The sequence below is a fragment of the Chiloscyllium plagiosum genome, unplaced genomic scaffold (assembly GCF_037043375.1).
Source record: "Chiloscyllium plagiosum isolate Xiang-an unplaced genomic scaffold, Cpla_swu_hap1 HiC_scaffold_20, whole genome shotgun sequence".
NCBI classification, from domain to species: Eukaryota; Metazoa; Chordata; class Chondrichthyes; order Orectolobiformes; family Hemiscylliidae; genus Chiloscyllium; species Chiloscyllium plagiosum.
This window is the reverse complement of record NW_028270158.1, coordinates 27,978,468-27,994,840: the sequence shown is the minus strand read 5'-3', so window position 1 is coordinate 27,994,840 and position 16,373 is coordinate 27,978,468. Positions and strand designations below refer to the sequence as shown.

Below are 16,373 nucleotides of genomic sequence, written 5' to 3'. Positions count from 1 at the left end.
AAGGGATGCTCATTTAAAACTGACATGCAAAGGAATGTCTGCTAGTGACAGTGAGTGTTGGGAGTCAGTTAGTTTCAAATGATGGCAATAGCATGGGTTCAATCCCCCACATCAGCTGAGGTTACCATGAAAGACTGTCCTATTCAACCTCACCCCTCGTCTGATGTAGTGACCCTCTGGTTAAACACCTACCATCTCTTGCTCATGTCCTCTGTCTTTTGCTTGCTTGCACCCTCTCTTGTTTTTGTTTCCCCTTTCACAATCTGTGTCTGAAAGAGCAGTCCAATGGTCCTCTGGTTTATGGCAACTTCATCTTGCACAAAGATAGTGAATGCTTGTCTGGAGAATTGTGTCCCTAGATCATTGATAGTATTTGGGGAGGAGGTAGATAGACTTTTGAAATAGTGCGTTCTTGATGAGTTTAAACCTGGTGAAGATCAGCCATGATCTTGGAGTCTGGGGGGCACACTTGGAAGGGCTGTACGCCTACTCCTATTTCTTAGGTTCTTGAATCAAGGCTATTCCTCTTTTTTTTTCCTTTTTTTGTCTTTTGGAAAGGTTACCTTGTATATAGGTCTCTAATGGTGATTAAATCTAAATTGTTCATTTGTTTGCCAATATTGGGGATTCAGATCAAGTGCCTTTTTTAAGTAATTATGTGGACATTATTTGCAGATGTACTACTACGACTGTTAAATTTTGTTCTTGCCCGTGTCTCGTTACCCAAGCTACTACATTGTTCTGTTGTTTTGAGTTTTCTCTTGAGATTTCTAAATTACCATTCAGCTGAATGCAGGTAAGAAGGAAAAGCAGGTTGAAATGTAGAAGGCTGGCGTTTCATTGAAATAAGCAATGAAGTCTAATGGAGAGCAGGAAAGGGAATTGAATTTGAGGATACTAACTTGTAGTTGTTGAATGCTGCTGTTCGTTGACTTCCAATTCCTCTTAACTATTTGGGAGCATCTACTAGTGATCTGTTCATGAGTGGGATTGGACCTGAGAGAGCAGATTGGCAGCCTGCCCTTTTACTCAAAGATGGTGTATGAATTGAGGAAGATGGTTATGTAATGTACTTGCAATCGAGTACATTATTTACAGTATCTGGGGAATTGGCTTCAAATTGGACCACAATAGCTGGTGGAAATTTAAATTAGTATAATAAAATCTGGAATAAAAAGCTAGTCTGAGTATTGGCCATTGCAACCATCATTGTTGTGGAAAATTAATGTCTGATTCACTCATGTCCTTTTTTAAGGAAGGAAATCACCATCCTTCCTTGGTCTGGCCTACATGTGACACCAGATCCACTGTAATGTGATTGATCTTTAACTACTGTCTGAAGTGGGCAGGCAAGCCACCTGTTCGAGGGGAATTAGTGGTGTGTGACACATAGCATTCTTACCATTAACACTTACATCCCATGAAAGAATAAGAATGACAAGACCGCAGAAAATAACTTCTGAAACAAGATTATCTCAACAGTGGTCGTTAATTTTCTTTGCATGGGGTTAATCTAATGTGTGTGATCTAAATTTTTCTAAACATTTTATGCCTTTAGAGATGAAGAAAGAAACCAGTTTATTGGATAGCTCCATCTAAGTTAATCACCAAATCTTGAAAAATACTTGAAAACATTCAAACGTTTTGGGTTTGAGTTACAGGAAAGGCTGAATAAGCTTGGGGCTATTTTCCCTGAAGTATTGGAGGCTGAGGGCTGACCTTATAGAGGTTTATAAAGTCAGGAGCGGCATAGGCAAGGTGAATAGCCAAGGTCTTTTCCCCAGGATAGGGGAGTCCAAAACTAGAGGGCAAACGTTTAAGATGAAAGTGGAAAGATTTTAAAAGGGACCTAAGTGGTAACTTTTTCATACAGAAGGTGAAATGTATATGGAACAAGCTGCCAGAGGAAGTGCTACATGCAGATACAGATACAAGATTTGAAAGGCATTTGGACAGGTGCATGGATAAGACGGGCACAGAGGGATATGGGCAAATGGGACAAGTTCAGTTTAGGAAACAATGTCAGCATAGATGAGTTGGACTGAAAGGTCTGTTTCTGTGCTATATGATTCTTTCAGAATGCTTCCAGAAAATTAACCTGCAGAGCAGGGTTCTTTGATCTCTTTTACACTGACGAAAAGCATCAGATTTAAAGAATGTTTGTTTGTATGAGCCTAATTTATTCTTTAACTTGCATACAGTGATGTTGTCCTTGTCCCATACTTAACATACTACTTTTATTATATGCAGCGGTTTGCAGCCTCTACCTGCTATAGGAAATTCTGTTACAACTCTTTGCAACCATGTGTTTTTAAACAAGAATTTGAGAGGGTAGACTTGAAATCTAGAGTCCAAGTGTTGTTTTACAAATCACATTCATTCTTTGTATACTTGATCACATATTGTATTGCCAAATATTGCAGAATGTTTTGTTAGACCACTGAGAAGGTACTAAATGGCAACTGAAACAAAGCTACTTCATACATTTAACAGCAGAACTGAAGTCTTGATGCAGAATTGAGATATCAAGAATTTGGTTTGTAGTTGTGATTATGTCATGCAATCATAGATTTGTGAGTTCAAGTTCTACTCTTGGACTTTAACACGCCATTTAGCCAAGCATTTCAGTGAATGTGTATTATTGTTAGACATGCCATCTTTTGGATAAACATTAAACTGAAGACCACATTACAATAGGTCCCATGATTGGCTAGCACATCCTGTCATTCTATGTTTATCTACAACAGCACCAAAATAGTGCAACTACAAGAGCAAGTAGTATGTAAATTTATATTGTTGCATATTTATCTGCAGAATGGACTACAATTCAAAAATAATTCATTGATAGTTTTGTTTTAAAAAGTACGAAGTTCCTTTTTTTTCCAGTTAACTGATATCCTCATCTTTTGGAACAGAAATGGAAGAATTGACCATTGCCAAAGGTAGAAGACAGAGTGGTGATGGAGGGTTGTTTTTCAGACTGGAAGCCTGCAACCAGTGGAGTGTCACAAGAACCGGTTATTTATATAAATGATTTGGATGTGAGCATCAGAGGTATAGGTAGTAAATTTGGAGATGACACCAAAATTGGAGGTGTAGTAGACACCAAAGAAGATTACCTTTGATTACAACGGCATCTTGATCAGATGGGCCAATGGGCTGAGAAGTGGCAGATGGAATTTAATTCAGATAAATGTGAATTATTGCATTTTGGGAAAGCAAATCTTAGCAGGACTTATACACTTAATGGTAAGGTCCTAGGGAGTGTTGCTGAACAAAGAGACTATGGAGTGCAGGTTCATAGCTCCTTGAAAGTGAAGTCACAGGTTGGTAGGATAGTGAAGAAGGCGTTTGGTATGCTTTCCTTTATTGGTCAGAGTATTGAGTACAGGAGTTAGGAAGTCATGTTGCAGCTGTACGGGACTTTGGTCAGGCCACCTCTGGAATATTGCATGCAATTTTGGTCTCCTTCCTATTGGAAGGGTGTTGTGAAACTTGAAAAGGTTCAGAAAAGATTTACAAGGATGTTGCCAGCATTGGAGACTTTGAGCTACAGGGAGAGGCTGATTTTCCCTGGAGCGTCAGAGGCTGAGAGGTGACCATATAGAAGCTTATAAAATCATGAGAGGAATAGATAGGGTAAATAGACAAGGTCTTTTCCCTGGGGTGGAGGAATCCAGAACTAGAGGGCATAGGTTTAGAGTGAGGGGGGGGGGGAAGGACATAAAAGAGACCTGAGGGGCAACTTTTTCACGCAGAGGGTAGTACGTGTATGGAATGAGCTGCTAGAGGAAGTGGTGGAGGCTGGTACAATTGCAACATTTAAGAGGCATCTGGATGGGTATATGAATAGGAAGGATTTGGAAGGATATGGGCCAGGTGCTGGTGGGTGGGACTAGATTGAGTTGGGATATCTGATCGGCATGGACTACTTGGACCAAAGGGTTTAGTTCCATGCTGTATGTCTCTATGCCTTTATGATCAGGTAAAGATAAAGTCCCAGAGGACCATAAGACTACTCTATCTTCAGAGAGGGACAACTGGTGATGGTTTAACTTGAGTGTTACCACATCTCAGGCAAGGGGGTGCCAGTACAGAAATTAAACATCTATTGGCATGATTTTGCATTGCAAACCAGCCATGCATCCAACTGGGCGAACTGAACTCTATGGTCAGATAACCCTTGATGAAAAATAAATATCCGTGAACAGAACTATGGTTTAGGTGTCCTGCTGTAACCTCTGGGTGAAAATGTTCTTTCTCAATTCAGTCCTAAATCCGCTTCCCCCTAATTTTAAAGCTAAGACCTCTTGTCTTAGTTTCACCTGCCAGTTTCATCCTCTCGACTTCTATCCTATCCCCTGCCTAATTTTATATCTTTCTATAAGATTCCTCCCTCAGTCTTCTAAATTACAATGAATATAATCCCCGTCTACTCAGTCTCTTCTCATAAACCAAACCCCTCAACTCTGGAATCAACCTAGTGAGCCTCCTCTGTACGTCTTCTAGTGTCAGTACATCCTTTCTCAAGAAGAATAAAACTACATGCAGTACTCTAGGTGTGGCTTCACCAGCATCCTACACGGCTGCAACATCATGTCCCTAGTTTTAAACTCAATCTCTTCAAAAATGAAGGACAAAATTCCATTTTCCTCCTTAATTACCTGTGGCACCAGCAGAGCAACCTTCTGTGATTCGTGCACAAGGACACCCAGGTCCCTCTGCAGAGCAACACGCAGCATTTTTTTTTAACCATCCTATGACTCTGTAATAGTCCTTTTTACTGTTATTATATCAAAATGGATGATTTCACATTTATTAACGTTGTACTCCCATCTGTCCGATCTTTGCCCACTCACCTTAAACTATCTATGTCTCTTTGCAAAATTACACAGTCCTCTGCAGACTTTGCTCTACCACTCACCTTCGTGTCTTCTGCAAACTTTGGCACCCTACACGTGATGCCCAACTCCAAATCATCAATGGAAATTGTCAATATTTGCCAACACTGATCCCTGAGGTACATTACTAGTCACTACCAACCAGAAAAGCACTCATGTATCCACACTTTGCTTACTGTTAGTTAACCAATCCTCTATCTGTGCCAATACATTGCCCATAACACCATGCATCTTTGTCTTCTGCAGCAGTCTTTTCTGCAGCATCTTCTCGAATGCCTTTTGGAAATCTAGATATACCACATTTACTGGGTCCCCATTGTCCACTATGCTCATAATGCTATCCTTGGTGACATCATCCAAAAGCAAAGCTTTCATTTTCCAATATCAACTGGTACATAACCCTATGACACAACTCTTGAAAGAGGTGGTCACTCCTCAGACACAGGATAGGGACATGGAAATGTGTTGCTGGAGAAGCGCAGCAGGTCAGGCAGCATCCAGGGAACAGGAGAATCGACGTTTCGGGCATTAGCCCTTCTTCAGGAATCCTGAAGAAGGGCTAATGCCCGAAACGTCGATTCTCCTGTTCCCTGGATGCTGCCTGACCTGCTGCGCTTCTCCAGCAACACATTTCCATCTCTGATCTCCAGCATCTGCAGACCTCATTTTCTCTTCACAGGATAGGGACAGCTGGGTTACAGTCAGGGGGAGCAAAGGGAACCAACAGAGAGAGCAGGGATCCCCTTGGCCACTTCCCTCAGCAATAAGTATACCCTTTTGGATACTGCTGGTGGGGAAGGCCTACTGGGGGGAAGCCATAGTTGTCAGGTCTCTGGCACTGTGGCTCAGAGAAGGGGGCAAATAGAAAAGCGCTATTGGCAGGGGACTCAATAGTTAGACGGATTGGCAGGAGATTTTGTAGTCAGGAACAGGACTCCCGGAAGGTATGTTGCCTCCCTGGTGCCAGGATCCAGGATGTTGCCGATCGGGTTTACAGGATTCTGAAGGGGGAGGGGGAGCAACCAGAAATCGTGGTACATATTGGCACCAAAGATATAGCCAGGAAAGGGATTGAGGATCTGAAAAGTAACTACAGAGAGCTAGGTTGGAAGCTGAAGAGCAGGATGAGTAGAGTAGCAATCTCGGGTTTGCTACTAGTGCCACGAGATGGTGGGGAACTGTCAGTGCATGCAGCTTAACACATGGCTGCGAGGCTGATGCAGGAGGGAGGGCTTCAGATACCTAGACCATTGGGATGCCTTCAGGGGAAGGTGGGACCTGTACATGAAGGACGGGTTGCACCTGAACTGGAGGGGCACAAATGTTCTGTGTGGGAAATTTGCTTGTGTGGTTTGGGAGGGTTTAAACTAGTTTGGCAAGGGGGTAGGAATCAGCTACATATCTGGGAGGGGGGCAGTTTTAGATGGGGCAGTGACAGGATGTAATGAATCTATCTGGAAGGTTTCTCACATGATGAAACCAAGGGATCGGTAGAAGTGTTTCTGCTTTAACGCAAGGAGTGCCGGAAATAAGAGTGATGAACTTAGAGCATGGATCAATACTTGGGGCAATGATGTTGTGGCTATAATGGAGATGTGGGTTTCACAGGGGCGGGAAAGGTTGCTAGATGTTCCAGGGCTTAGACTAATTAAAAAGAACAGGGTGGAAAAAGAGGAGGGGGTGTAGCATTGCTAATCAGAGAGTGCATCACAACTACAGAAACAAAGGTTGTTGAGGAAGGTTCGTCTACTGAGTCAGTATGGGTAGAAGTTGGGAACAGCAAGGGTGCAGCCACGTCATTGGGAGTTTTCTACAGATCACCTAATAGCGATAGAGAGATTGAAGAACTCCTAGGCCGGCAGATTTTGGAAAAATGCAGATGTAGCAGGGTTGTTGTTTTGGGTGATTTCAACTTTCCCGATGTCGACTGGAACCTCCTTTAGTGTAGATGGTTTGGATGGAGCCATTTTTGTCAGGTGTGTTCAGGAGGGTTTCCTTACTCAGTATGTAGACAGGCCAATGGATTTGGTGCTCGGTAATGAGCCAGGACAGGTGTCAGATCTCGCAGTGGGAGAACACTTTAATGACAGTGACCACAACTGCCTCATGTTTACCATAGCCTTGGAAAGGGTAAGGAGTAGTTACCAAGGGAAGATATTTAATTGGGGAAAAGGAAATTATGACCCGATCAGACAGGAGTTGGGAAGTACAGACTGGGAGCAATTGTTCCACAGAAAGCACACAGCAAACATGTGGAGACTGTTTAAGGAGCAGTTGTTGCAAATGATGCACAAATTTGTTCCTCTGAGTCAGGTAAGAGGGGGTAAGATTAAGGAGCCTTGGATGATAAGAACAGAGGAGCTTCTCGTCAAAAGGAAGAAGGCAGCTTATGTCAAGTGAAAGAAGCAAGGATTTAGCACCGCTTTAGAGGATTACAGGCTTGCTGGAAAGGAGCTCCGATATGGTCTGAGGAGAGCCAGGAGGAGGCATGAAAACGACTTGGCAGGAAGGATTAGGGAGAACCCAAAGGCATTTTTCTCAACATGAGGAATAAGAGGATGATCAGGGAGAAGGTAGGGCCGATCGGGGATAGTGTAGGGCACATGTGCGTGGAGCCTGAGCAGATAGGGGAAGCCCTAAGTGAGTTATTTTTTGTTTGCTTCGGTTTTCACTAAGGAAAGGGACCTTGTTGTGAATGAGAACTTTGAGGAGCTGGGTTACAAGTTTGAACAGATCAAGATTGATGAAGGTTATGTGCTGGGAATTTGGCAAACCATTGAGCTTGATAAATCCCCAGGGCCAGAACAGATTTATCCTAGGTGGCTCCGAAAGCGAGAAGGAGGTTGCTCAGCTGCTGGCGAACGTCTTGCTTCCTCACACTGCACGGGAGCCGTACTGGAGGATTGGAAGGAGGCGAATGTTCTTCTTTTCAAGAAGGGTAATAGGGAAATCCCTGGCAATTACAGAGCAGTCAGTCATATGTCTGTGGTCAACAAGGTTTTGGAAAGAATTCTGAGGGATAAGATTTATGACTATTTGGAAAAGCGTAGCGTGATTAAAGGTAGTCAGCATGGCTTTGTGAGGGACAGGTCATGCCTCACTAATCTTATTGAGTTCTTTGAGGAGGTGACAAGACAGGTCGAGCAGTGGATGTGGTGTATATAGACTTCAGCAAGGCATTTGGTAAGGTTCCCCGTGGTAGGCTCATTCATAAAGTCAGGAGGTATGGGATACAGGGAGATTTGGCAATCTCGATTCAGAATTATTTGGCTGACAGAAAGCAGAGAGTGGTTGTAGGTGGAAAGTATTTTTGCCTGGAAGTCAGTGTTGAGTGGTGTCTTGCAGGGCTGTGTTCTTGAGCCTCTGCTCTTAGTAGTTTTTATAAATGACTTCGATGAGGAGGTTGAGGGTGGGTTAGTAAATTTGCAGATGACGCAAAGGTTGGTGGTGCCGTTGATAGTATCGAGAGCTATTGCATGCTGCAGCGTGACATAGACAGGATGCAGAGCTGGGCTGAGAAATGGCAGATGGAGTTCAACCTGAATACATGTGAAGTGATGCATTTTGGAAGGTCGAACTCAAATGCTAAATATAGGATTAAAGACAGGTTTCTTGGTGTTATGGAGGAACAGAGGGATCTGGGTGTTCAAGTACATAGATCCCTCAAAGTTGCCACCCAAGTGGATCGGGTTGTTAAGAAAGCATATGATGTTTTGGCTTTCGTTAACAGGGGGATCGAGTTTAAGAGCTGCGAGGTATTGCTACAGCTCTACAAGTCTCTGGTGAGACCACACTTGGAATATAGTGTCCAGTTCTGATTGCCCTACTATAAGAAAGGTACAGAAGCTTTGAAAAGGGTGCAAAGAAGGTTTACCAGGATGCTGCCTGAATTGGAGGGCTTCTCTTATGAAGAGAGCTTTAGTAAATTCAGACTTCTCTCTCAGGAGAGAAGGAGGAAGAGAGGTGACCTGATTGAAGTATACGAGGTAATGAGAGGCACGGATAGAGTCAATAGCCAGAGACTTTTCCCCAGGGCCGGATTGACTGGCACGAGGGGTCATAGTTTTAAGATATTAGAAGAAAGGTATAGGGGGACGTCTGAGGTAGTTTCTTTACGCAGAGTGTTGTGAATGCATGGAATGTGTTGCTGGTGGTGGTGGAAGTAGAGTCATTAGGGACATTTAAATGACTACTGGACATGCACAAGGACAGCAGTGAATTGAGGTGTGCGTAGGTTAGATTATTTTACTTTACATTGGGATTAATCTTTGGCACAATATTGTGGGCCGAAGGGCCTGTTCTGTGCTCAACTCTTCTATGTTCTTGAAACCCATATTTTTGCTAAATTAGCTAATTTGACTTGCAGTACTGTGCAGAAGTTTCATCCAGTGAAATATTGGGAAGACTAACTCTGTCTCGCACGTATAACTCATGTCTTTTGGAAATAAACCTTTAGTTGTAGGAGTATGACTTTTTTAGGTTGGTAAAATGGTACCACTATTTAAGAAAGGTAATAAGCTAAAGCCAGGAAACTATAGACCAGTTAGCTTGACATCAGTGGTAGGCAAGTTGTTGGATGGAATCCTGACAGGATTTGTGTATTTAGAAAGGCAAAGCCTGATTAAAGATAGTCAACATGGCCTTATGTGTGGGAAATCATCTCTCACTAACTTGATTGAGTTTTTTGAAGTAACAAGGATTGAAGGCAGAGGACATGACCTATATGGATTTCAGTAAGGTGCTTGACAAGGTACCACATGGTAGACCAGTTAGCAAAGTTAGATCACATAGAGTACAGGGAGAACTAGACATTTGGATACAGAACTGGCTCGAAGGTAGAAGACAGAGGGTAGTGGTGGAGGGTTCCTTTTCAAACTGGAGGCCTGTGACTAGTGATATGCCATAAGGATTGGTGCTGGGTCCACTACTTTTCGTCATTTATATAAATGATTTGGATGTTAACATAGGAGGTATAGTTAGTAAATTTGCAGATGACACAAAATTGGAGATGTAGTGGACAGTGAAGAAGGTTGCCTCAGTACAGCGGGATCCTGATCAGATGGGCCAATGGGTGGAGGAGTGGCAAATGGAGTTTAATTTAGATAAATGTGAAATGCTGCATTTTGGAAAGGCAAATCAGGGCAGAATTTGTACATTTAATGGTAAGGGAGTGTTGCTGAACAAAGAGACCTTGGAGTGCAGGTTCATAGTTCCTTGAAAGTGGACTCTCAGCTCAACAGGGTAGTGAAGAAGACGTTTGATATGTTTGCCTTTATTGGTGAGTGCATTGAGTATAGGAGTTGCGAGGTCATGTTGTGGCTGTGCTGGACATTGGTTAAGCCACTATTGGAATGTTGCATGCAGTTCTGACCTCCCTGCTTTCGGAAGGATGTTGTGAAACTTGAAAGAGTTCAGAAAGATTTACAATGGTCTTGCCAGGATTGGAGGATTTGGGCTACAGGGGGAGGATGAATAGTCTGGGGCTGTTTTCCCTGAAGCATCAGAGGCTGAGGGATGACCTCGCAGAGGTTTATAAAATCATGAGGGGCATGAATAGGGAAGGTCTTCTCCCCAGGGTAGAGGAGTGCAGAACTAGAGGGTTATGGTGAGAGGGGAAAGATTTAAAAGGGTTCTAAGGGGCAACATTTTCACGCAGAGGATAGTGAGTGTATGGAATGAGCTGCCAGAGGAAATGGTGGAGGCTGGTACAATTACAACATTTAAAAGGCATCTGGATGGGTATATGAATAGGAAGGGTTTAGAGGGATATGGGACTAGATTTACTTAGGATATCTACTTAGGATGTTGGCACAGTGACTCAGTGGTTAGCACTGCTGCCTCACAACACCAGAGACTGGGTTCTTTTCCCACCTTGGGTGACTGTCAGTGTGGAGTTTTCACATTCTCCCCATGTTTGTGGGGGTTTCCTCCAGGTGCTTTGGTTTCCTCCCACATCCAAAGATGTGCAGGTTAGGTGAATTGGCCGTGCTGAATTACCCATAGTGTTCAGGGATGTGGAGGATAGGTGCATTAGTCAGGGGTAAATGTAGGGGAATAAATTTGGGTAGGTTAGTCTTTGGCATGTCGGTGTGATCTTGTTGGGCCAAATGGCCTGTTGCCATACTGTAGATAATCTAATCAATTCTAATCTGGTTGGTGTGAACGAGTTAGACCGAAGGGTCTTTTCATTGCTGTATATCTCTATGGCTCTATGACACTAAATTGAAGATTTTAAATGTAAGATAAATGGGAACACCTGGTTGAGGAACTAATAAACAGCTCTAAGGTAATTATTGTTTAATCAATAGGAGGGTGAAAGCCATGAAGATAACAGGTACCTTTCATTTAGCTGGATATCTGTAGACAGTAAACATGTTAAAAATTGCATTAGCTTAATAAATTTAAAATGTTCAGAAGGACCTCTGGGCTAAATGGCCTGTTTTTAGAAGCTAAAAGTTAATTTATATAAGAATCACCTAAATATTCCAATTAACCTCTACCACAGGAATAAGTGATTCAGAGTGGAGCCATGATTGGAATTCTGGGAAGTTATCTGTGGGGTTTTCTAGTAGAGTCATGCAGTCGTAGATGTACAGCACAGAAACAGACCCGTCCATCCTGACCTTCATAGAGTCCCATTTGCCAACACTTGGCCCATATCCCTCCAAACCCTTCCTATTCATATATCTTTCCAGATGTCTTTTAATCATTGAAATTATTCCAGCCTCCACCACTCCCTCTGGCAGCTTATCTCATTCACGCACCACCCTCTGTGTGAAAGAGTTGCCTCTTAGGTCCCTTTTTAAATTGTTCCCTTCTCACCTTAGACCTATGCCCTCTAGTTCTGGGCTCCCCCACGCTAGGGAAAATACCTTGTCTATTTATCCTATCCATGCCCTTCATGATTTTATAAACCTCTATGCAGTCACCTCTCAGCCTCTCCCTGTAGCTCAAATCCTCCAACCCTGGCACTATCCTTGTAAATCTTTTCTGAACCCTTTCAAGTTTCACAACATCTATCTAATGATAGGAGGGAGACAAGAATTGCATGCAGTATTCCAAAAGTGGCCTAACCAATGTCCTGTACAGCCACAAAATGACCTCCCAACCCCTATACTCAATACTCTAACCAATAAAGGAAAGTATACTAAACACTAGCTTCACTATCCTATCAACCTGAGGCTCCACTTTCAAGGAGCTATGAACTTGCACTCCAAAATCTCTTTGTTCAGCAACACTCCCCAGGACCTTAACATTAAGTATTTAAGTCCTGTCCTGATTTGCCTTTCCAGAAAGCAGCATTTCACATTTTATCTACGTTAAACTCCATTTGTCACTCCTCAGCCCATTGGCCAATCTGATCAATATCCTTTATACTCAGAGGTAACCTTTTTTGCTGTCCACTACACTTCCAATTTTGGTGTCATCTGCAAACTTACTAACTATACCTCCTATGTTCACATAAATTATTTGGATATCAATGACAAAGTAGTGAGCGCAGCACCAATCTTTGTGGCACAATACTGATCACAGGCTTCCAGTCTGAAAAGCAACCATCCACCACTTCTACCTTTTGAGCCAGTTTTATATTCAAATGGTTAGTTCTCTCTGTATTCCATGAGATCTAACTTTGCTACCCTGTCTACCATGAAGAACCTCGTCGAACACCTTACTGAAGTCCATATAGATCATGTCCACTACTCTACCGTCATCAATCCTCAATTAGTTCTTCAAAAAACTCAATCAAGTTGGTGAGAGCTTTCCCATGCACAAAGCCATGTTGACTATTCCTAATCAGCCCTTGCCTTTCGAAATATGTGTAAATCCTGTCCATCAGGATTTCCTCCAACAACTTGCCCACATCTGATGTCAGGCTCATCTGTCTATAGTTCCTTGGCTTTTCCTTCGCACCTTTCTTAAACAGTGGCACCACATTAGCTACCCTCCAGTCTTCCAGCACCTCCTCACCTATGACTATTGATGATACAAATATCTCAGCAAGGGGCTCAGCAATCACTTTCCTAGCTTCCCACAGAGTTCTAGGGTACACCTGATCAAGTCCTTGGGATTTATCCACCTTTATGTTTTAAGACATCCAGTACCACTACCTCTGTAATATGGATATTCTTCAAGATGTCAGATTCCGTTGCCCCACATTCCATATCTTCCACGTCCTTCTCTACAGTAAACACTGATGCAAAATACTTGTTTAGTATCTCCCCCATCTCCTATGGTTCCACACATGGGGTGCCTTGCTTATCTTTGAAGGGCCCTATTTGCTCCCTAGTTACCCTTTTGTCCTTTAATGTTTTTATGTGATCCATTTGGATTCTCCTTAACCCTATTTGCCAAAGCTATCTTATGTCCCCTTTCTGCCCTCCGGATCTTCCCTCTTAAGAATACTCCTACTGTCTTTGTGCTCTTCTAAGGATTTACTCGATCTCTGCTGTCTCTACCTGACATATACTTTCTTTTTCTTAACCAAAGCTCAATTTCTCTAGTCATCCACCAACTACACCAACCAGCCTTGCTCTTTACCCTAACAGAAATATACTGTCTCTGGACTTTCGTTGTCTCATTTTTTGAAGGCCTCCCATTTTCCAGCCATCCCTTTTACCTGTGAACATCTGCCCCCAATCAATTTTTGAAAGTTCTTGCCTAATACTGTCAAAATTGGCTTTCTTCTTATTTAGAACTTTAACTTTTAGATGGTCTATGCTTTTCCATCACTATTTTAAAACTAATAGAATTATGGTCGCTGGCCCCAAAGTGCTCCCCCACTGACCCCTCAGTCACCTGCCCTGCCTTATTTCCCAAGAGTAGGTCAAGTTTTGCACCTTCTCTACCAGGTACATCCACATACTGAATCAGACAATTGTCTTGTACACACTTAACAACTCCTCTCCATCTAAACCCTTAGCATTATGGTAGTCCCAGTCTTTGTTTGGAAAGTTAAAATCCCCTACCATCACCGCCCTATTATTTTTACAGATAACTTAGATCTCCTTACAAGTTTGTTTCTCAATTTCTCTCTTACTATTTGGGGGCTCTGTAATCCCACTAATGTGATCATTCCTTTCTTATTTCTCAGTTCCACCCAAATAACCTTCCCTGGATGCATTCCCAGAAATATCCTCACTTAATGCAGCCGTAATGCTATCCCTTATCAACAGCAACAAACCCCCTCCTGTCTTGCCCCCCCTCCCTTTCTATCTTCCTGTAGCACTTGTATCCTGAAACATAAGCTGCCAGTCCTGTCCACCCCTGAGCCACGTCTCTAATTGCTATGATATCCCAGTCCCATGTTCCTAACCATGCCCTGAGTTCATCTGCCTTCCCTTTCAGCCTCTTGCATTGAAATAAATGCAGTTTAATTTATCACTCGTTCTTTGCTTTGTTTGTGCCTGCCCTGACTCTTTGACTCGCTCCTTTTTCCAACTGTACCAGTCTTACCAGTCAAACCCCCCCCCCCACACCCCCACCTTCTTAGTTTAAATCCTCCTGAGCAGCTTTTATAAATCTCCCTGCCAGTATGTTAGTCCCCTTCCAATTCAAGTGCAATCCATTCTCCTTGTCCAGCTCACTTCTACCCCAGAAGAGACTCCAATGATCCAAAAATGTGAATCCTTCTCCCCTGCACCAACTCCTCATCTGCTTTTTCCTTCTATTCCTGCCCTGACTACCTCGTAGCACCAGGAGTAATCCAAATATTACTGTGCTTGAGGACCTCCTTTTTAAATTCCTGCCTGGTTTTCTATATTCTCCCTTCAGAATCTCATCCTTTCTCCTTCCTATGGTTTTAGTTCCAATGTGTACAATGACCTCCTGCTCGTCCCTGTCCCCTTTTTGAGAACATACTGCACCCTCTCTGAGATATCCTTGATCCAACACACCAGCATTAGTTTTTGTTGCTGGCCGCAGAAACTTCTCTTTGTGCCTCTGACTAGAGAGTCCCTTATTACACTCGATCGCTTGTAGCCTGACGTACCCCTCATTACATTAGAGCCATTCTTGGTGCCAGAAACTTAGCTGTTCGTGCTACACTCCCCTGAGTGTCCATCACCCCTAAATTTTCCAAAGCAACATACTTGTTTGAGATAGGGATAGCCACAGGCGACTCCTGCACTACCTGCCTCTCTCTCCTACCTTTTCCTGGAGTTAACCCATCTACCTGACTTTATATGCAGCTTTCTTCTCTTACTATAACTACCATCCATCACATCCCCTCGCTCCTGTAAATTTCTTATTGCTTCTAACTTCCGATCCATGCAAGATTTGCAACCAAAGACACTTTGTGCAGACAATCATCAGTAACGTAGAAACTGTCCCTAAATTCCCACATCTGACATGAAGAGCACATCACTCTACTAAAGTTCCTCCATTAGACTGGATGTATATCTCTGGCCAGAATCTCAGAAAATAACCACTAGTTGTTAGTTGTTGCATTTTTCTTCTGACAAAAGGCCAAATGAGGTGATGGTCATCTCTTCTTGAATGGCTAGCCCTTAAATCCTTTGGAACTTTCCCTCAGTGAACCTATGGAGATGTTGGGAGTATGAGTGCCAGAACTTGGGACTCCCTGCTGTAGAACAGCAAAGGCAAGAAGGGCTTATGCCCGAAACGTTGATTCTTCTGCTTGGATGCTGCCTGACCTACTGTGCTTTCCAGCGCCACGCTTTTTGACTCTGACCTCCAGTATCTGCTGTCCTCCCTTTCTCCAAGAAGATAGCAAAATATGAACCAAAGAAAGTAATTTCATCTTTTGTCACCAGACCTGTTCAGTCACAGATTCTCCTAATCTATGTAGTCTCCTTGACACGTGCAATTGTAATGACTTACTGCTTTGAATTAGACATAAATAGCATTTTTGGTTGAGTTTTCAATTTGAATCATTCATATCACTTTTGCCTTATAACCAGAGTTTAACACACAAATTGTCCTTTCAAATATTGCAATTTTGTCAGTCTATTAGATTTCACTTATTGGGCTGATAAATTGATCTTTGACAGAAGCTTCAGACAATTGTGAGACATGGTGGCTCAATGGTTAGCACTGCTGCATCACAGTGCCAGGAACCTGGATTCGAGTCCAGGCTTGGGTGTCTGTCTGTCTATGTCAGGCTTGTTCTCCCCGTGTTTGTGTAGGTTTCTGACAGGTGGTTCGGTTTCGTCCCACAGTTCCAAAATGTTCAGGTTAAGTGGATTGCCCATTCGAAATTGTCCTGTGGTGTCTCGAGGTATGCAAGCTCGGTGGATTAGCTGTGGTCATAGTGAGCTTTGAGAAGATTTGTGGTGAAGTCACTTCCGGTTCCTTTTCTCAGGGGGTGGTCGATGGGGTCTAACTCGGTGTTTGTTGATAGAGTTCCGGTTGGAATACCATGCTTCTAGGAGTTCTTGTGCGTGTCTTTGTTTGGCTTGTCGTAGGATGGATGTGTGCATTCCAACCGGAACTCTATCAACTCCATCGAGTTAG

General features: G+C 43.0%; 1 protein-coding gene across 7 annotated transcripts in view; it reads left to right on the top strand.

Annotated features, from left to right (window-relative positions):
* tom1l2b (target of myb1 like 2 membrane trafficking protein b) overlaps nucleotides 1–16,373 on the top strand; it is a 66,068-nt gene that overhangs the window by 6,787 nt on the left and 42,908 nt on the right. The gene's annotated exons all lie outside the window — the stretch shown is intronic.